We start from the raw sequence: 21,113 nt of genomic DNA on the forward strand, positions 1-21,113 counted from the left end.
CCACCGTTCAGCCCGAACGCTGAGCTCCAGCTCTGAGGGCCTTTGGGCGGTTCCCTCACTGCGAGAAGTGAGGTTACAGGGAACTAGGCAGAGGGCCTTCTCGGTAGTGGCGCCCGCCCTGTGGAACACCCTCCCATCAGATGTCAAGGAAATAAACAACTGTCTGACTTTTAGAAGGCATCTGAAGGCAGTGCTGTTTAGAGAAGCTTTTAATGTTTGAAGTTTTATTCTGTTTTTAGTCTTCTGTTGGGAGTCACCCAGAGTGGCTGAGGAAACCCAACCAGATGGGTGGGGTATTAATAATAATAATAATAATAATAATAATAATAATAATGTGCTCCAGAGTTCCTTGCAGCTGTGCATAGAACATCCATCCACTAACATTTCTTCACAGCCCTTTCTGGGTGGAGCATCTGCTTCGGGTCTGCTGCAAATGCTCCATGTTGTATTCATTCACTCTGCACTAATGCTAAAGCAAAAGAGAATAGTTGGGCTCATGGTTGAAGATCTATAAATGCAACTGTACTATCCTATGTCATCAGGAGTTCAAATTATATCTCAGCAGCTGCGGTGTGTGAAACAGCAGGCTGCGTGCTGCAATGCGCTTTAGTGTTCCAGTGCATGGATGTGCACTAGGGATTCATCTGCACCAGGGGTTGCCAAGGGATGCCCTCCAGAGGTTGTTGGACTACAGTGCCCATCTGCTCCAGCCAGCATGGCCAGTGCTCAAAGGATGATGGGAGCTGGAGTCCAGCGACATTTGGAGGGCACCACATGGGCTACCTCATTTACTCAACCCCCCCTTCAGAAATTTAACTTCCAGGGTTTCCAGCGAGGGAGGTGAATCCTGACTCATGGCTACCATAGTCATTCAAGCAATCTCAATTTTCATTAGTTAGTTTGCTCAAAAAGCAAACTTTGGGATGAAATTGGGACCATGTTTTACCAGAGGAAAAACCTTTACTGTCTGCCCCCCCCCCATCAGCAGAGGGGCCCTTCTGAGCCATGTTTCCAGAGGACAACCCAAAAGCTGGAGCCAACCTCATGGGTTGCATTTTCCACGTCGTCTATGTGCAAAGCAGTATGCGAGGGATTTGTTATAACCTCATTAGGACCCTTCAGAAAGCTTCCTTCCAAGGAGGAAATGACTTTGTTCTGTGCGTAGCTTGACTAATTAACAGGCATCATTAGCAATCTTGTTAGCATATTAAGCAGGGCCGCCATAGGCTACCTGGCACTGCTATTGCAACCGTAAAGGTAAATTGTACCAGGGAAAAGGTATTGGCAGAATTATGCCTTCTTGGGCTTACAGAAGAAGCGATGGCAGTGTTAGCAAAAGAATCGAAAGGCAAGTGGCAATACTAGGGCTGCAACCTCTCCCTACATAATAGACTCCTTAGGGGGGGAGCCATAGGCCTGGGGGCCAAATGTGGCCCTGCAGACTTCTCAGTCTGGCCCTCGGACTCCTTCCCCTTCCCACACCTCTCACTCCCAAGGCCTGGCTTCACACCCTCCTGGAATGCCTCTTGCTTTATTGGATGGCATATCAAGAGGGAGGTGTGAGCTTGTGTAGAAATTACCCTACTGTACAAAGTAAAATGTGCATTTATGGCCCCACCCTCTTTTGCCTCTGGCCCTGCCCACTCCTGGGATGTGGCCTTCCGAAGGTTGCCCATAAGGGATTGCAGCTCTCAGACAGAGAAAGGTTCCCCACTCCTGATTCATATTGCGCTTCTGAATGGTCAAAATACTTCAGGTATGTTATTTTGTACTCCTTACAACAACACTGCAAAATTAATTGCTGTCATCTGTCTGTCTTGGGAGGCAATGGAGGACTGTACCTTTGAGGGTAAGGTCACAGTGTTGGAAGGTTGCAGCGCCTGCTGTGTCTGTGGAGACTGATATGGGAGAGACATGCTTTGCTGTAGCTGGGGCAGATGAAGGTGTCCGGTTGTGCTGCTGCAGATGCACCATGCCGTTTCTTCTCTCTGCTCTCCTCCTAGTGGTATTGCTCTTCTGGTCACTGCTGTGGATACATGACCTGCCTGTCTGTCTCCAGGCACTGCAGTCATTTGCAAGAGATTCCACACAGCGGGGTTGATGTTGCCAACCTCCACATCTCATTTGCAGACATCTTTCTAACATAGAGTTGGTCTGCCAATGGGCCTGGTACCTGAAGACAGCTCCCCCTACAGCACATCCTTGGAGATCCTGCCACCTATTCTGTGGACATGACCAAGCCAGAGTAGACGTCGCTGAGACAGGAGTGCAAACATGCTGGGAATGTGGGCCTGGGAGAGCACACCTTTGTTTGAAACTCTGTCCTGCCTTGTGATAACCAAAATCCTCCTGACACAGCGCTTGTGGAAGGCATTGAGGCATCACCGCTGATGGCTGTGAATTGCCCAAGACTCGCCTTCATAAAGCAGCATGCTCAAATCGCAAGCCTGGTAGAACTTCATCTTGGTTAGCAGCACATTCTCCCATACCTTCTGGAGAGGTGAGCCATTGCTGTATAGCTGACTTGCTCATATGCTTGGCAAGTAGGGCAGTAACATTAGCCTCATATTTCAGGTGTGAAATGATGCAGTTTTGAACCTTGCCCAGTTGATGTCCATGGCTAGAAGTGAATGATGGTGTCTGGAAGCCATGTCTGGTCCTGGAAAAGGCAGATCTGACCATGGTGACCCATGCTTTCATTACAACCTGACTGGATTACTGCAACACACTCCATGTGAGGCTACCTAGAAACTTCAACTCTCCAGAATCCAATGGTTATAGATTCTTGAACAGAGCCAAGAATATGAGCCTCTCTTGCATTGTGTGATGGCCTGGGACTCGGGCTTGGACTCAGAACCAGAGGAGTCTCAGTCCACACTGGATCCTTTGCCTCAGGCGGCATCTGAACCAGGTCTGGGACCTGATTCTGAAGAGCCCCAGTCTGCACAGGTTCCCCTGCAACAAGCACCAGCTGGGTCGAGTCAGGGGCCTGAGCCTGCCCTGGCTCCAGATGCGGGGATTATCTTGTTGCCTTCAGCTGGGCAATCACTTACAGCTGCTCCACTACCAGTTGGGTCAGGAGAGGCTGAGACGGCCTCTGGGTCTAGTAACCCACCAACATCACCCGAGCTGCAGAGACTAAGGTCTGAGAGAAGGAGAGACCTGAGTACTTGCAGGAGGAGTGCTTGCCTTCGGGCGAGACAGGGAGGTGAGTCACTGGGGATCAGGACTGGCCGTTACCCCGACAAATATAAAAGGCTGTCGGACCCTGCCCCAGGTTGTGGGAGCAACATTGCTGTTTGCTAGAATCTGCCTGAGACCCTGTGCCTGGCCTAGTCTGGTTTCCTGCCTTTGTGTCCTGCCTTGGCCCTGTCAGACTGACTCCTCATGGAATCCTTGGATTCGGGACTGGACCTGGACCACGTTGCTCGGGTTAACCCCTGGGCCCAGCACACATTGGCTTCTGAGTCATTTCTGGAGCCCATTCAGAGTGATGCTCATGGCCTTTGAAGTCTAAAGGATGGCCTTAGGAAGCTGCCTTATATCATCCAAGTCAGACCATTGGTTCATCTAGATCAGCACTACCTACCCTAGGGGGTAGCTAAAATGGTGCTTCAGGGTGTTGTTGGAGTGTAATTGGGATGGAAAAGGAACCTGCAGAACTCAGATCTCAAAGTGGATTCACTTGATTTGATTTGATCTGAGCAGATAATGGCCTGAATCAAATCATGAGGCTCCATTAGTCTTCTGTAGAATCTGCAGTCCTATGGAGTCCCATCAGTGGCGTAGCGTGGGGGGTGCAGGGGGGGCCGGCCGCACTGGGCGCAACATCTGGGGTTAGGGCAAATCCACGGGTTAGGGGGCGCAAATCCACGGGTTAGGGGGCACAAATTACTTGCCTTGCCCCGGGTGCTGACAACCCACGCTACGCCACTGAGTCCCATTAAAAGGCATGAGCTGTAGCTCAGTAGTAAAACATCTGCATTGCATGCAGAAGGTCCCAGGTTCAATCCTTGGAGTTTTTGGGTAAGGAATGTCCCCTGCTGGAAACCATGGAGAGTTGCTGCGTGTCAGTGTAGACAATACTGAGCTCCCCTATGGGAGCACAGCACTGATACTGTTTTCAGGGCAGCAGCGATGATGCTATCTGCTGGAGTGCCAGGGTAAGTGATGGCATGGTATTTGGTTGAGCATGAGGCTTTCAAGTTGGTTTGTGACGTGTTAGTATTGAAGAAGACAGAGGATGAGGACAATCACCAAGGAAAGGTTGGATACTTGTTTTTTTTTGAGCTAAAAAGACAAATGGTCTGACTAAATCTAAAGCAGCTTTCTTTGTTCCTATAGCAGGCTTAGGCAAACTCGGCCCTCCAGATGTTTTGGGACTACAATTCCCATCATCCCTGACCACTGGTCCTGTTAGCTAGGGATGATGGGAGTTGTAGTCCCAAAACATCTGGAGGGCCGAGTTTGCCTATGCCTGCCCTATGGTATCAAACCCAGGATGTTCTGCATGCAAAGCATGTGTTTTATTACTGAGCTTTGGCCATATTCTCACCTATGACTCTATGTATTAAGATTGTTGACTGATGCAATCTGAAGGTGGGACATAGGACCTTTTCAGTGGCTGCACTTACACTTTGGCACTCTATAAAGGCCTTCCTTTCTTTAGACAGACATTTGGCCTGGCCTGCTGTTAATTTTAGCTCCCTCTGGCACATGAATCCTTGGTTTTAAGCTATTTTGCCAGCTGTCTTTTGTCATCTTTTGCTGTTATTGCTTAGATGTCCTTTATTGTCTTTTTATTGCTCCTTGTGAGCCACCTTGGACATTTTATGGGGAAGACGGGATATAAATATTTTTAAATAGGCTGCGACAGGGGTAGCCAATGTGGTGCCCTCCAAAAATTGATGGGCAACAACTCCCATCAGCTGCAACCAGCATAGCCAGTGGTCAGCGTTGATGGGATTTGCAGTCCAACAACAACTGGAAGGTACCATGTTGGGTATTCCTAGGTGAAAAGATGATGGTCCGTTGGGAGCAAGTCTTGCTCCAGTCCAAAGGAGCATGGTGAAGTCCACTTAAAGCAATCTGGAGTCCATTCCTGATCATTCCTATGGATTACCACCCTTATCTTCCCCACACCTGACAGCATGTATGATGTCGGGTATAGGACATGTGGGCATGTGCTTCCCCTCAATGGCCTCATGAGCCATGTTTGACCTATGGGTCAGAGGTTCCCCACCCCTGGTGTAAGGAATGCACTCTGCCACAGAGCTATAGTCCTCCCTGAGTTCATTGTGCCCTGACTTCTCAAGTGACTGCTTTCTCATGTGATTGAGCCACTAGATATTAATCAGTACAGGCAGAAACTCCACCTCATTTGTCTGCCATTATATCTTGCCAAATATTGAAAACTGATATTGTATGATGTCAAATAAAGATAGGAAACCTTCAGCAGCTATCTGGAGAATAATGGGGTGAGGGAAGAAATTTGCTTTTGTTTGCATTTTAATTTGAAACCACCTAATTAGGACGTCTCACAATATGCAAACTGAAACACAGCTATCCTTCAAAATTCATACTTCTTCAAACTTTGCAATGCAGTTCTCTACTTGAAAGGTGTGCATGATAATGCATATATTAGTGAAAAATAACACACAAGATTACATACCACAATGCATTATATTGGGGAAATTGCTTGCAAAAATGTTTTTATTAATCAAAATTACATACAGAAATGTGTTTATTAGGAGAAATTCTCACTGAAGTGCTGATGAATTTCCATGAGGATTAAAAAGGGAAAAAATAATTGCTGAGGAAATGCAGAGAACTGAATTTAAGTTTGGGAAAAAATGATATATGGAGAAAACCAAAATGAACAGATTCATCTGTCCCTACGTGGAGCATTTTTAGAGTAGAATGCTTAGGAGAAAATACTTTTCAGCTGCTCTGTTGAATGTATACACCTGGGCTGCAGTTTAGTTATTGTGCTCCTGTCCTCCTTTGAACAAGAAGAATTTCAGGAGCTGTTTCTCTGCATGACAAGCCCCTGCCCCATTTACAGGAGACACAGAGAGGTTCAGGGTTCCTTGCACGGGAACAAGCTCTCCAGCTCCCAGACTAGATGAAGGATAAATTGCCTCTTGCCAGGAGGCTGCAGTGTTGGACGCCCGCAGATTGAAAATTGGTAGCTTTTCTTTGCCATCTCTGATCCCTGGCAATGTCAGGGTTTGCAATGCACTTGAAATAACAGAGCTGCAGGGAGCAGTATTACAGGATGGAACCATTAGTCAGATGGCCCAAGGCTTTGGAATACCCTTAAGAAGAAGAAGTCCCTTTAAATAAGCATCCAGTTTGCAAGCTTCTCTTCACCTCTCCAGGTTTACATTTTAATGGGACTGTTTTATTGTGCATTTTAATTATGGATGTTTACATTTTAATGCTTGTGTAATTGTTTTTTTTAAATAAACTATTTAGAAGCCTTAGAAGCCTTGTTATGGCATTAAGTGGCATGTACACCATACATTTAAACCACCATGATACTGCTTTGAATACACAGTTTACCCCAAAGAATCCTGGGAAGTGTAGTTTGTCAAGGGTGCTGAGAGTTGTAAGGAGACCCCCTATTCCTCTCCCAGAACTCCAATTCCCAGAGTTCTTTGCAAAGATGGATTGATTGTTAAACCCATCTGGGAACTGTAGCTCTGGGAGGGGAATAGTGTGTCTCCTAACAATTCTCAGCACCCTTAACAAACTACAGCTCCCAGAGTACTTTGGAGAAAGCTGTGACTGTTTGAAGTGATATCATACTGCTTGAAATGCATGGTGTGAATGTGGTCTAAATTAACTACTACTAAAAGTAGTAGTGGTAGCAGGAGCTAAGAAGAATGGGGAAACCCATCAGTTGGCATAAAATAAATAACAGTACGCACATGCACCCCCCCCTAACTTGGTGGAACAGCTTTAAATATTGCAACTGCTACAGCAAAAAATATATTAAAAAGTTAAGGGAGGGGGGGTCGGAAAAAAAGAAAAGAAAGAAAATCAGAAAGTCACAACAGCCAACCAAGCCTGTCATTATGCAGTGAGCCAGCTTTTGTGCAGACAAATTAGATGTAATAAACAAAGTCGGGCCTGGGGATTGTGTGGGTGAGGGAGCCTTGCAATTTTCTCATAAAGATGTTGGCGCTGAGCTGTCATTCCCTGACGACCTGAAGTGCAAGGGAGACGCCTATCTGGGCGGCTCAGCACATGAGTGCCAGCTCTGGGATTCAAGGAGCCTTCAGGGCAAAGCCTCCCCTAATTCTCTGCAAACTAAGGACTCAGTTACACCACCAACTGCCTCCTGTGCTCTCTGCCATGCAACGGCAACTGTGCGCTTAGGGCAACAGGCCCTTTATAGAGGTCCTAGGTAGTGCCTGAACTTGCTGACATCGGGAGCTGACTTTGGGGGGCTCAGGCAGCAATGGGAAGCAATAAATTTAAGGATGAAGGAAGGCTGGGGGCCAGAAGTAGAGATGGAGCATAATAGCTGAGGTGGCCCTGCCATGAGGCAGCAGCAGCAGAGTTCGGACACCATGAAGGTCTACAGCAGGGATGGGTAACTTTTGACCATCCAAACATGGTTGGACACCATCAGCCAGCCTAGCCAGTGGTTGGGGCTGAGAGTTAAAACTATGGAATTTACTCCCACTAGATGTTGTGATGGCTATCAGCAACTATTAGTTATGATAGCTATGTTCTAGCTCCACGTTTGGAAGCAGTATGCCTCTGAATACTATTGATGGGAATCACAAGAGAGGAAGTACCATTACACCGTAGGCTTCCCCTTTGGGCCACTGTGAAAACAAGATGGTGGACTAGATGGGCTTTTGGCCTGAGGCAGAAGCAAGGTTCTTCTTATGTTCTTAAGCATCATTGCTTTCAGCCTAGTGTAAACTTCATGTGCTCTCCTTATCCCACAGTCCCCTTGATTCTTTTTAATGGAGAGTGTAAGTGGCCTTTTTTTGATGCGGGTGGCACTGTGGGTTAAACCACAGAGCCTAGGACTTGCTGATCAGAAGGTTGGTGGTTCGAATCCCAGCGACGAGGTGAGCTCCTGTTGCTCGGTCCCTGCTCCTGCCAACCTAGCAGTTCGAAAGCACATCCAAGTGCAAGTAGATAAATAGGTGGGAAGGCAAACAGTGTTTCCGTGCGCTGCTCTGGTTCACCAGAAGCAGCTTAGTCATGCTGGCCACATGTCCTGGAAGCTGTATGCTGGCTCCCTCGGCCAATAAAGCGAGATGAGCGCCGCAACCCCAGAGTCAGTCACGACTGGACCTAATAGTCAGGGGTCCCTTTACCTTTTAAGTGGCCTTCTTTAGCTTCTTACAGTTCCCTTGGATTGAGTTCCCTTGGATATCACCCAACAAAATAAAAACCAGGAGTGTGGAAACTGTGGCCCTCCAGATGCTGATCACAGGGAGGGGCTGGTGTGTTAGTTGTGGCGCCTAGTCCTCTAATATGCCACAGCCCTGTTACACTGTTCCGGGAGAATATAAAAAAGAAACCACAGTATTCCCAAATGTCAGATTCCCACAGAAGCCTTTCTGTTTTTATTTAGTGCTCCAGTAAAACAATCAATATTTTAAAACCACATGAAAAATTCATTTCCTCCTTAGTGTTGCCAGCAGGATTTCTAACAACCGGGTGAAAAACAAGAAACTGCCTGCACCTTGGAGTTAAGACTTCCCAAAGTAGGGAAGATATTTTCTCTCTTAGACTTGGGTAGATCCATCATAGAAAGGCTCCAAAGTTTTGTGTCCTCTTAGGCAAGAGGCCACCAATGAGCTAGAGAGGGCTGTAGGAATAGAAGCAAGGCTGTAGCTCAGTAGCAGAACATATAATCTGCATGCAGAAGATTGCAAGTTTGACCCCTGGCATCTTCAGGTAGGACTGGGGCAGGCCACTGCCTGAAACCCTGGAGAACTGCTGCCAGTCAGTGCAGGGCTGGGGAACTGGATCCAGCCTCCACAGGACACTTTTGCCAGGTCATATGGTACCAGGTGATTCAGCTTTAAAGGACCAGGAGTGGACTGCATTCCTATTGCAAGCAGGGCTTGCCTTTGGCACTGGATTTAAATTCAATGCTGAATAGAAGCCTGGCTGGGATTGGGCCCATGCAGGAGCTCTGATCAGAAGCAGTGTCCGGCAGGATTGAACCTTCAGCCCTGCTCTCTGAAGGGGTCTGCTTCACCAGCACATCCCCTCAAGGAACATGCTGGTGAAGCAGCATCCAGTGGGTTCGAACCTTAATTAAAACATGTTTGGGGTGGGGTGGGGAGGAGAGGAGACATAGCACCTCCTCCTTCCCCATCCCCTTACCCAACAGCAAGTTCAATTAGGGTTTAGAAGCCCTGATTAAACATGTGTGTGTGTATGAAGATGCGGAACCTCCTCCTTCCCCATCACAACCCACCACCACCACCTCATCCGTCCTGTTTCAAGGTCTATTCTTTATTTTGTGTCTGTTTTAGTCTGGGTTTAGAGACACCGCATATATTTCCTCCCCTTTAAAATGAAAGGACTGAGTGTCCCTTACCCTGCAGGTAGGCTTGTCAGGTGATTATGACGCTGGGGTAGGACAAGGGATGCCAAACACATTAATAAACCTGTCCTGATGGTTGAACAGTCCCTACCATTCCTTCTGTCGAGAATTCCCTCCAGAAAATGATAAAATTGGAGGTCATCTTGGACACAGGACAGCACAGTCTCCTTTCTCTTGAGCGAACTTGTTTAAGAAACTTCATCTGTCTTTGAAACCTTTAAAGCAGGCTGACCTAAATCAGCTTCATAAGAAATTAAGGACGAATTTATAGAGGCAACATTCTTGTGTACTTAATATATGTCTCTCTCTCTCTGTGTGTATATATGCATGTATGTATGAATTATATATATTCTATATTCTGCGCCAAGGTTATCAAAATCAACATCTTCAATGCAAATTTCCACATGCTGATCTCTTTGAACAAATGCATCTTTTCAAAGGATTAGGAACTTGGGAGTGGGGGCAAAATCAGTGTGAAATAGAAGATGGAAAGTGTATGAAAAAGAGGGGAGTACATGGTTGTGGAGGGGAGACACGGAAGAAAATAAAAACAGGTCTCGCTGCTCTTCTAGTTCACAAGTAAGACTATGATCTTATCTAGTGTTCATGCCACCTGGAAAGTTTCTCTCCCAGGAACGTATATTTTGCCATCATCCAACAAAGATTACCAGTTTAACCTGAAAGACTCCTAGGGTATGTTCCCCAATTATCATGGCACTCTTGTCCCTAGTCCATGCAGTGAACATAGCTGGGGTGAGGTGCAAGCAGAAGCCAAGTTTCATTTGGGAGAGTAGGCATCAGCAACTGCTCAGGCTCAAGCAGAACACCTGAAAGATGCAAGTGTTGGATACAGGACCTGAGACAGCTCCAAGTGGAGCGCAGGCTGGGTGCTAACACACAAGCAGGGCGACTAGATGTTGCTTCACCAGTTGCCTGGAGTTGGCTGAGGCTTTGAACAGGCTGCAGTTTGATCCTGACCAGGGCTATGGAAACGTTGGCTCTTCAGATCTTGTGGGAGCACAGTACCCCCCAACCACATCCAGCATGTCCAATAGTCATAGATGGTGGAAAGTGTAGTCCAGCAGCAACTGGAGAGTTGAAGGTTTCCCAAACCTAGCCTGGAAAGCTCAATCCATCACAGGCAGGAAAAGCCTTCTGTATGTAAGCCCAATTGTGTGGGCTTTAGTTTTTGTTTTATTCTCTGTTATTTAAAACATTGTTATGCTGCCTTCTACTAAAAAAAGCAACATTCCAGGGTAGTTCACAATAACCTAAAATGCAAATTCATTAAATCAGCACTTTAAAACAACTTTATTTTCATTTGGCATGATTTATATACTGCTTAATTAACCAAAACAAAACACCTCTAAGCAGTTTACAGCACATACAGGAACATTCAAGGCACTAAACTGAAATATTAGCCATAATACTAGTGAGCCATGAAGAAATGAGTTTTCAGCAAGAATAGGGCATGTTGAATTTTTCAGTTTCAATTTCCAAAAATGAGAGGTGCTAAAAAGTTGTAACATGGCTTGGGAATTCAAAAAATGGTAAACTTACTATAATTTAGTTTTGCCTGGTAAATAAAATGTGTGTAAAATTGCATAGAAATCATTAAAAAGAAATTAATGTTATTTTTATTTACATATTATACATATTTTATATTACCTGACACTTTCAGAAGGCAGAATTTAAATTATTTGGTTTTCCGGGAGCAGTTTATTTGCTGCTTAATCAAACATATACATTGCCCAGTCACAAAAATAATGGCACATTTGAATCCCTCATACTCCAAAACATATTTTAAAGAACCCTCTCAGAAGAAATTTGCAAAAAATTAAGTTTCACCCCCTAAAATGACACACCCTAATGATCTAATCTCTTTGCCCTGAAAAGCATCAGACAAATAAAAATATCATTTTAATGATGCTGTTTCTTCATTTCTCCCTTTGAACATGTCAGCCTGAAGAACAGTTCTGTGTGACTCACAACCTTGCCTCTGACACTTCAAATGTTAGTTCATTGAAAACCAAGAAGACAATCTAATTGACAATGCACTTCTTGTTTTGTGGCACGTCTCACAGCATAGCTACTTGGGCACCAGGGAAATATAGGCAGCAATAGCTAGCCTGGATTGGTTCCATGCTCTGCCTAGCCAAGTAGCAACAACAGGAACAGCTGCTTCCGAGGAAGATACAATGCAATATGAGACGATTCCTTCCGTTTGTATCTCGGTATGTACCCGAGCCCTGAGGCTACTCGTATTTCAAGATAATAAAGCTTAGTATAACAGATCCCCAAGTGGGACGCTGTTGGAGAAGTCCAGGAAAAAAAAAGTAATTCTGAATCCAGAGCAGGGAGGGAAAAAGCAGGGAGTCAAGTCAGTTAATGGTTCCAGGCAAGAGGATTTATAAGAAAGAGGAGCTGGAGTTTCTCAGCCAAATGGAACTTGTTAAATGCACAGACCAACAGCAAGATCATCAAGTCTTAATATTGTGCTGTCGAAGGCAGGAATAATTACCACCACTGGGAACCTCACGCCCACATAATGGAGGGCCCAGGATAACATGGTCGAGGATAATTGTCATTACAAATAACTCCCCCCACCCTGTGCTTTTATATTTGCTTATACAGGGAGAAACCAGAGCCCCCTGCTGCCAAGCTAAGCACCCACTTTGGATTTGGGGCATTATGGGTGGGTGGTGCCAAATCCAACTTGGTGGGGGAGTAGGGGAGCTTGTAACCAATTGGTGTGGGGCTTTGGGGTGGGTGGGTTGATAGATGGGCCCTCCACCAATTGCCAACAAGCATTAATTTCCCACGGGTGCTGTAGACCTTATGGTGCTTAGCAGGAGGAACATTCTGCTCATTGTCAGGCACCCCATGGCTAGAAGGCTCTGCCTAACAGCACCCGCTGTGTTAGCAATTGGAAGGCACCTGAGGGGATGCATCCACCTTGGGATGTAGGGAGGGGCTGGGAGCCAGCCAGAGATGCAGCCAGCTTTAGGGCAAGATCTTAATCTGCAGAGCAAAAGAAGGGTTGAAACACCCACCCACGCCACCTCCTTAGACCCAAAGCACATGATGTCTGAAGATCACTTTGCACATGCTCAGAGGCTCCATGATCTTCAGATATTTTCCAGTATACACCCAGATCAGTACCGGTTCTGCTGCCTGAAGCCCTTTAACTGGACCTTCTGGGGGCTGAATCAGGGATCTTTTGCGCCCATGGCTCCAGTAATGGCCAGCCTTGGCAGAACTTTGGGATGTTCCCCAAAAAACTACCACATCCTGAAATTCTAATGGAGGCTCTAAAGATCGTAGCTGTAAGTTTCCCTGATCTATTGAGGCTTGAGGCTCAGCTTCTAGAGGAAGTGGAAGCAATAAAGAGAGCCTCATCAAAGCAGATGTCATCAGGAAAGGGCAGGCCCTAATGAGCTCCCAGTGGACACAGCTAACTGGGATATGGAGGAAGTTGTCTCAGCCAAGAGCTGATGGTGTCAAGGCTTGATATTGGCTGAAAAGGCCTCTACTGCAGTTGGCCCTGCGTCCTTGAGGGGCTGACTGTGCTGACTTAAAGGGCGCTTGTCTAATTCTGCTGGCACTGATTTCTACCCTGGGGGCTTGTCCTCTGAGTCTGAGGAAGTGAGGGAGCTCAGTCCTTACATGGGAAAAGTCCAGGGAGAGAGTCTACCTGTTGTATTTCCTTTCTCCCTGTATTTTCCTCAGGGCAGTGCAAGGAGCTTGGGTTGGGGATCAAGACAAAATTGAGCTATCTCTCACACCTTTCAGCATCATTGAAAGGTAGATGTTTTCATTGCTTGCATATATAGTTCAGTTTAATCAGTTTATTGACCAATTAGCCAGTTAAAAGAAAGTGCATTTTTGCTGCTACCACACACAGGGTTGAAATTGTCATCGAGCTATCTACTATGGCTATCTGTCATAGAAGCCTTAGTTGAGATTCCTGCATAGCAGCGGGTTGGACTAGATGACCCCCAGGAACTTTTCCAGCTCTACAGTTCTATGATTCTACGTTGTAGATTTTCTTACTTATTAAAAAAATACGCCTAAGGAGTTTTGCAACAATAAAATACAGCCACTCAATCGAGAAGCCATAGAATCAAAATAATCACAATGTTACAACCTCATTAAAATCCCATATTTAAATCCAATAAACCATTCTCCGTAGAAATTAGGATAATAAAGCCTTACTAAAAGCATCTCGCAGAAGAACAGATCTGCAGATGCCTTTCAAAATGAAACACCAATTGCAGTTGACTTCTCCAGCATTGCTCATCCCTGAGCTTCAGTCAGCTGCAGGTCACCCCTTCCAAAATAATGAGGTGACAAAATACAAAAAGATTCTGCCTTGCCTGTCTCCCCAAAACTTTAACCATGAGCTAAATCCGAACATCTCACTTTCCATTGGGCTCCTGTTGCCGACTTCATTTCTTTCTTTTTTTATAATAATTTTTATCGAGTTTTACATGTTTATCATAGTAACAACATAACAAATAACAAAAAAGAAATACAATCCCCCTATTTTGCCCTCCCCTCCCCTCCCGACTTCCCTCAACTTCCTCTTCCAGTTTTTTACATATTAACTTCTTCTGCTTGCTTTATTGTATCTTAACGTTGAATTCCTTTATATTAAATATTGTTATGCTCTTATTATTTTAACATCCTATTGTAATTTCTATCTTTATTTTGTTAATTGTAAGTGTTTACTCAAAACCTGCTAGTGACTCCATTTCTTTACATTGTTTCTGTAGATACAACATAAATGGTTCCCAATCTTTTTTAAAGTCTCTACTGTCTTTTTCTCTAAGTCTTTCTGTTAGCTTCGCCATTTCAGCATATTCCATCAACTTTTCTTGCCATTCTTCTTTAGTTTGTATTTCGTCGCTTTTCCATCTTTGGGCTAGCAGTATCCTAGCCACAGTTGTAGCATACATAAAAAGTTTCTTCTTCTCTTTTGGCAAGTCTTGACCTGAAATGTCTAAAAAAAAGCTGGTCTCCTGTTGCCCACTTTCAGTGGTTAGGAAATTTCCTCTAGTTTGCACCAGGAGGATGCCAATTTTTCAACTATGTCGCCATTTTGTTTGATGTTATGGTAATAACAGCAAAATAGCTCTCTCCTCTCTTCTAAAATGATACTGCCAGAAGCCTCCCTGAATTATGGTAACACATATACAGATGCATTTATTTCAACCATCTATACATCGTAGTCTGAAAATGGTAGTCTCTAAGTGGTGTTCATTATCCTGCAATGGAATAAACTGGCCACTGTATTCTGTGCATTGGTAATCTCAAGATTGGACTACTGCAATGTGCTCTCTGTGTGGCTTCCCGTGGGCCTGGGCTGGAAGCTCCAACTAGCGCAGAATGCAGCTGCCAGGCTCCTGATGGGAGAAGATGGCTGACAGCATGCAACACCTTTGCTAAACATCTGCACTGACTGCTCATCTGCTACGGAGCTGGATTCAAGGCTGTTGTGTTGATACACAAAGACATGGACAACTTGGGCCCAGGATACCTCAAGGATCTCCTGAGCCCTTCCCCACCCCCAGCCGGATCACTGAGATCATCGTTCTCTGTGCTGCAGAGGCCGGACCGGCTTCAGTGAGAAATCAGGCATTAAATGTCACCTGTGGAATACTCTCCTGGCAAAGATTCAGCTAGCTAACCTTCAGACATCTCTCGGAGGCCCTTTCATGCTGATAGGCCAATGCCAGTTCCACTTTCTTGATTACCCAGTCATTCAAATAATTATCTTGCATTGTTTTTATGGTGTTTGGGGTTTTATTGTGCTCTTATATATTACCACATAGTAACTTAAATGAGCAGGCAGTAAACAAATATTTTTTATAAATAAATAAGGTTAATAAAGATACAGTAGAGATAAAATCACTTTAAATCAACTATAAAATAAAAAATGCCTGCTGGAACTGATATATGCAGGTCATTCCAGTGTACAGTTGATGGGTTCTGCAGGCAATAATTTCAACCTAAGCCATCATTTTACATATGGCTTTATCTCCCACTTCAGCCACTATTTTGAACCTAGCTCTGAATGCTGTTCTGGCCTCCTGTAAATGTTGGCCCACAGCCCCACTCCTGCATCAGAATAGTTCCAGGGGAGCATTGGGTCTTTCTTTGAGCAACATCCTGATTCTGGCTCTCTATCCACCCACTTGTCCCTGCTTTATCTGCTCCTCTCATCACTCTTCCTTCCCAGTCTTGCCAACCCTCCTGCAAGATCTGCCAAAACATTTCTCCCTTTAATAGAAATAACAGGGAAATATTGACATCCTTAGAGGTACCCTGAAGTTTGCTGAAGTATGGATTTTTATTTTTATTTTTTATAAAATAATAATAATAATAATAATAATAATAATAATAATAATAATAATAATAATATTTTTATACCACGCCCATCTGGCTGGGTTTCCCCAGCCACTCTGGGCGGCTTCCAACAGAACACTAAAATACAATAACCTATTAACCTATAAATTAGCGGTCTCCAGATGTTGTTGGACTACAGCTCCCATCGTTCCTGAGAACTGCAAATGCTAATGTTGATATTGCAACTTCTGGAAGACATCGGGTTGGTTACCATTGCTTATGTTACCCTAGAGGAGGGCAAGGCTGACTGGCAGGAATCCTGAACAGGAGCACTTCTGCTTGGAAATAAATATACACTGCAATATTTTGTTGCAGCAGGTATTACTTACTCCCTTGAAGCTCCAGTCCTCTTACAGCAGATCTGACCCAGCATTATCAGCCTCTGGACTTTGTTGCTCAGTATCTCCAGGACAGCTCAGTGGGATTCTAATGTCCCATGATTAAGGTCAACTGGGAAACACAGAACAGGGATCGGAAATCTCAGGATCAGGGTCCAAATGTGGCCCTCCAGGCCTTCGCCAGGCCACACACCTTCCTGAGCCACAGCCCTCACTTGCCCTGCTTTGCACCCTTCATTGAGTGTTCCTTCTCTGGCTGGAATGTGTCCCTCAGCTCTCAATGCTTCTTGCTTGCCTGACTGGATGTGAGACTGTAGAAACTAGCCCAGTGTATGTGGGTAACATTTACATTTTGTTGCTCTTCCCACTTTTGCCTCTAGCTCTGCCCCCTTTTGTCTGTGGCTCCTAGCAGGTTGTCCAGAATGGAATGTGGCCCTTGGGCAGAAACAGGTTGCCCACCCCTGAATTAGCGCACCAGTCATCGTCAGAGGAAGGAAGGAAGGAAGGAAGGAAAGAAAGAAAGAAAGAAAGAAAGAAAGAAAGAAAGAAAGAAAGAAAGAAAGGGTTTCTAACTCACCAGCTAGTTCCTAAAGATCAGTTCCTTTCATATCCCCAGGAGACCCGATATCCTTAACCAGGAAGATCCTTTTCCTCCCCAGCGATAAGGAAGCAGTTCTGGAAATAAAAAAGGCAAGTGGTGAGACTTCTGGGGAAACGAGGCAAGTAGGGATGAGGTGGAAGCCATTTTAAGTGGATTTATACATGGTCTGTGGACTGAGGATCAGGCCACCTCTTGAACTGGGTGCCCACTTATGTCCAAGCTGTTTGCCCATTGTAAAGTTATTTTTAACCTCCCCCAACTAATTATATACAAAAAATACATATATGTATAATACACAGAAAAGATTCAAGCCGCATGTGGCACTATATTTCTGCGGCATAGTTTTAGAATGCAGAAGTCTTTTTATAGAGCTATATGATGTACACCACCCTGACATATTTTAGGAGCTGATGGTTTGTAAATATTCCCATAAATAAATAGAAAAATAAATACACATATAGTCCAACCACCTGCTGTGCAGGAATCTCTTTTTATTGATTTGCGTATTTATATTTTATTTTCAGTGGACAAAGAAAGTGAAAGAAATGAAAAACAAAAACAGGATGTCCTTGTATGCACTGAGCTGGGTGGTGGATCCATAAAAAGTTGCTTGGAGGGGCCTGATCTGTTGCTAAGGCTGGCACACAGGGCCCTGCATCCCATTCTGCCTTCACAAAAGCCCTATTAGGTAGGTTAGACTGAAAGGAGTGAGGGTGTGACTCAAGGTCCCCCAGCCGGCTTTGTGGTCAAGGAGACTGGGTCCAAGTTTGTCATCTGAACCACTACACCAAACTGGATCTCTCCTCACTTCCCGATGACTTGAGCATGATCTCCTAACCACCTTGCCAGTTGCCAGCTACCCCGCACCCCGTGGCATAAAGCATACACAGAAGTGGTTGGTTGATTTCAGTGGCGCCTCCCCTGGTTCACAGCAACTGAGGCACTGGCCTGTATATTCCCCCCCCCCCAAAAAAGAGGGAAAGTCTCGCAGCTGGAGTTGCTTTTTTTTTTATATGCTGCAGCCTCCTTGCATCAAACACCGTTCTGAAGTATAAACAGAATTTAGATTTATTGGAATGCTCCACTCTTGCCCTTGTTGTTCCTTGTAACAGGAAGTTATTTGTCGCAATTAAGAGGGAAATGAGTTGAAGAGCAGCAGGAGGTAGATTTTCAAATGCTTCTGGAAATGAGCAAAGCCTCACAATCTCCAGGACCCTCTGCCCCAAACCAGCCAGCTGAAAACATGGGAAATTGCTCCTGCTCTTTTGCTTGTTTGTGAAAAGCCTCTGCTGCATTTCAGGCTTGGAAATAAAAATGGGAAGGAGATGTCTTTTTAAAAAGTGCACTTTACACTCTATTCAGTGTGTGAGTATGTAAATCAGAGATGTTTCCTAAAACTCTGCGATGCTCTTGCATCCTACGTTGATCATGTAGAGGATGATTTTGCTCCTGCCAATATCTTACAAAGAAACTGAAAGATGGGATTGCAACATCCTCACCTCCTCACACCAAGGAGTGTTTGGAGGACACCATGCTGGCTAGTAGAGGTCAACAGCATGGGTAGACAAACTAAGGCCCGGGGGCTGGATCGCCTTCTAAATCCAGCCCGCGGATGGTCCCGGAATCAGTGTGTTTTTACATGAGTAGAATGTGTCCTTTTATTTAAAATGCATCTCTGGTCACTTGTGGGGCCTGCCTGGTGTTTTCACATGAGTAGAATGTGTGCTTTTATTTAAAATGCATCTCTGGGTTACAGTGGTACCTCGGGTTAAGAACTTAATTCGTTCTGGATGCGTCTTAACCTGAAACTGTTCTTAACCTGAAGCACCACTTTAGCTAATGGGGTCTCCCACTGCTGCCGCCACTGCGTGATTTCTGTTCTCATCCTGAAGCAAAGTTCTTAACCCGAAGTAACATTTCTGGGTTAGCTGAGTCTGTATGCTGAGTCTGAAGCGTATGTAACCTGAAGCGTATGTAACCCGAGGTACCACTGTATTGTGGGGCATAGGAATTCGTTCATTTTTCTTCTTCAAAATATAGTCCGGCCCCCCACAAGGTCTGAGGGACAATGGACCGGCCCCCTGCTGAAAAAGTTTGCTGACCCCTGGTCAACAGGGCTGGGACCCTTACACTGACCCTCTGTCACTGGCATTGCTGTGGCTAATTGGGAGAGGGGAGAAGTGGCAGCATAGTCAAGAGAGTGCAAACTCACTAGCAGAGTCAGTCGGCACTCTCATTGGGTTTGTTGCATCATGCCACCCACACAACTGCCTCTCCCCTCTCCCTCTTTTTGGTAAGCTGCATCCATACTCTGCCAACAGCTAGAGAGACAAACAGCAAGTTGCATATTAAAAGCATCCCAGACCTGGCTCACTTTGCAACTGCATGATTAATACACCTCTCCTCCTAAAATGATCCACGTGCCTACCAAAGTAGCATGTCAGGAAAAACAGTGCTAGCTTAGCTGCTGTCTAATATGCCCATCTGGAGCCATGTGCCCAGTTCTGAGTACCATAGTTTAAGAAGGATGTTGTCAAGCTGGAACGTGTGCAGAGAAAGGAAACCAAAATGACCGCAGGTCTGGAAACCAAGCCTTAGGAGGAACGGTTTGAGGGAGTTGTGGATGTTTAGCCTGGAAAAGAGGAGACTGAGAGGAGATATGATGGCCATCTTCAAATAGTTTTAGGGGCCGTCACATAGAAGATGGAGCAAGCTTGTTTTCTGCTTCTGCACAGGGTAGAATCCAAATCAATGTATTCAAATGACAAGAAATGAGATTCCAACTAAACATTAGGAAGGGTTTTCTGATGGTAAGAGCTATTCAACAGTGGAACAAACTACTTTGGAAGTGGACAGTCCTTTATCAGAAGTTTTAAAGCAGAGGCTGGATGGTCATGTGTTAGGGATTCTTTAGCTGTGGTTCCTGCATCACAGGGTATTAGACTAGATGACCCTTGGGGTCCCTTCCAATTCTACAATTCTATGCTAAATTCCCTTCCAATTTCCATATTCTATTCATTTTGTAGATTAAAATTTCCTTTGCTAAATTATACATTTGTTAAAATCAGGCACACTTCATTTCATTCACTGTTCAGTGGGGGACCCAAGGGTTCTTCTGCTGTCTTCAACTTTTGTTTTCCACCTTTCTGACATGAATTTTCAGGCATTCTCCTATCCCTCCTGAGATTGGATCTGCCAAATTTCAGATGGGCGAGCAAAAAAAGGTCCCCTGTATTATAGTCAATTAGGGCTACAACCTTGTACACCCTTACCTAGGATTGAATCACCTTGAACTCCATGAGTAGATATGCATAATATTGTGTAAGGGTGCCAACTTGAATAAAATATTTGGAGAGCCCAGGTAAGCCCTGCTCTGCACAATCAATCACATGATGTGGCACATGCACACCGTTTGAATGACAATGCCCATCAACTTTGGGAGCCCTTGGTCCCCTCAAATATTTTTTTTGGGGGGCCAAAGGGATCTTGGCCCCTAGGAGTTGGCTCCTATGGTACTGTGCTATAAGAATAGGAACTACACGCTTAACAAATTCTATATCCAGATGGCAAACTCATCCCCCAGTGTGAATCATTATTTATTTATCTTACTGCATACTGTATTTATTCTGCTTTTCAAATCACTACTATCTCTCAAAGTGGCTCATATCAATCAAAAGAGACAGATGGGTCCTGCTATCAGGCTTACCAACTAAAAAGGCAAGACACTCAAGGGAAGTAGAGTGGAAGGAAAGGAAAGAGGAGGGAAATCAGTCTTTAAAGGCCAGAACAAAGTGGTAAGCTATAATGGGCATTTTTATCCAGTTCAGGCCAAGATGATCTTCCCTTCCTCATTTATGTGCTTGAGTAGCAATTGGTGACTCTTGTTCTTCTGCCCAATGGATGGGGCCAGAGTGCTCTTCTTCTTTCCCCTGTTCTAAGCAAGATGGTGCCACCCAAGTGGGAGTTTGCAGAAGTAAAAAAAAAATTAGGGGCAGGGAAAAGGGAGGGAAAAGAGCGCAATGAACCCAAATGAGGAGTAATGCCTCTCTGACCAGGATGGAGCTGCTATGCTAGCTTCCAGGCAGGTGGGTTGCTGTGACTTACTGAGGGGAGGAGAGGAGAGGAGGTGAGGAGATGGGGAGGTTTCCATGGTGCAAACACTCCAGCAGGAAAGGCTCCG

At 45.1% G+C, this 21,113-nt stretch overlaps 1 protein-coding gene across 5 annotated transcripts in view; it reads right to left on the reverse strand.

The window, feature by feature from the left end:
- DLGAP3 (DLG associated protein 3) overlaps positions 1-21,113 on the reverse strand; it is a 178,976-nt gene that overhangs the window by 44,220 nt on the left and 113,643 nt on the right. For all 5 annotated transcript variants that reach the window (XM_053398903.1, XM_053398906.1, XM_053398904.1 and 2 more), the window contains exon 2: positions 16,910-17,007. The gene's annotated coding sequence lies outside the window, so the exon portion shown is untranslated. The remainder of the gene's footprint in view (positions 1-16,909; positions 17,008-21,113) is intronic.

The sequence above is a fragment of the Podarcis raffonei genome, chromosome 8 (genome assembly GCF_027172205.1).
Source record: "Podarcis raffonei isolate rPodRaf1 chromosome 8, rPodRaf1.pri, whole genome shotgun sequence".
Classification (NCBI taxonomy): Eukaryota; Metazoa; Chordata; class Lepidosauria; order Squamata; family Lacertidae; genus Podarcis; species Podarcis raffonei.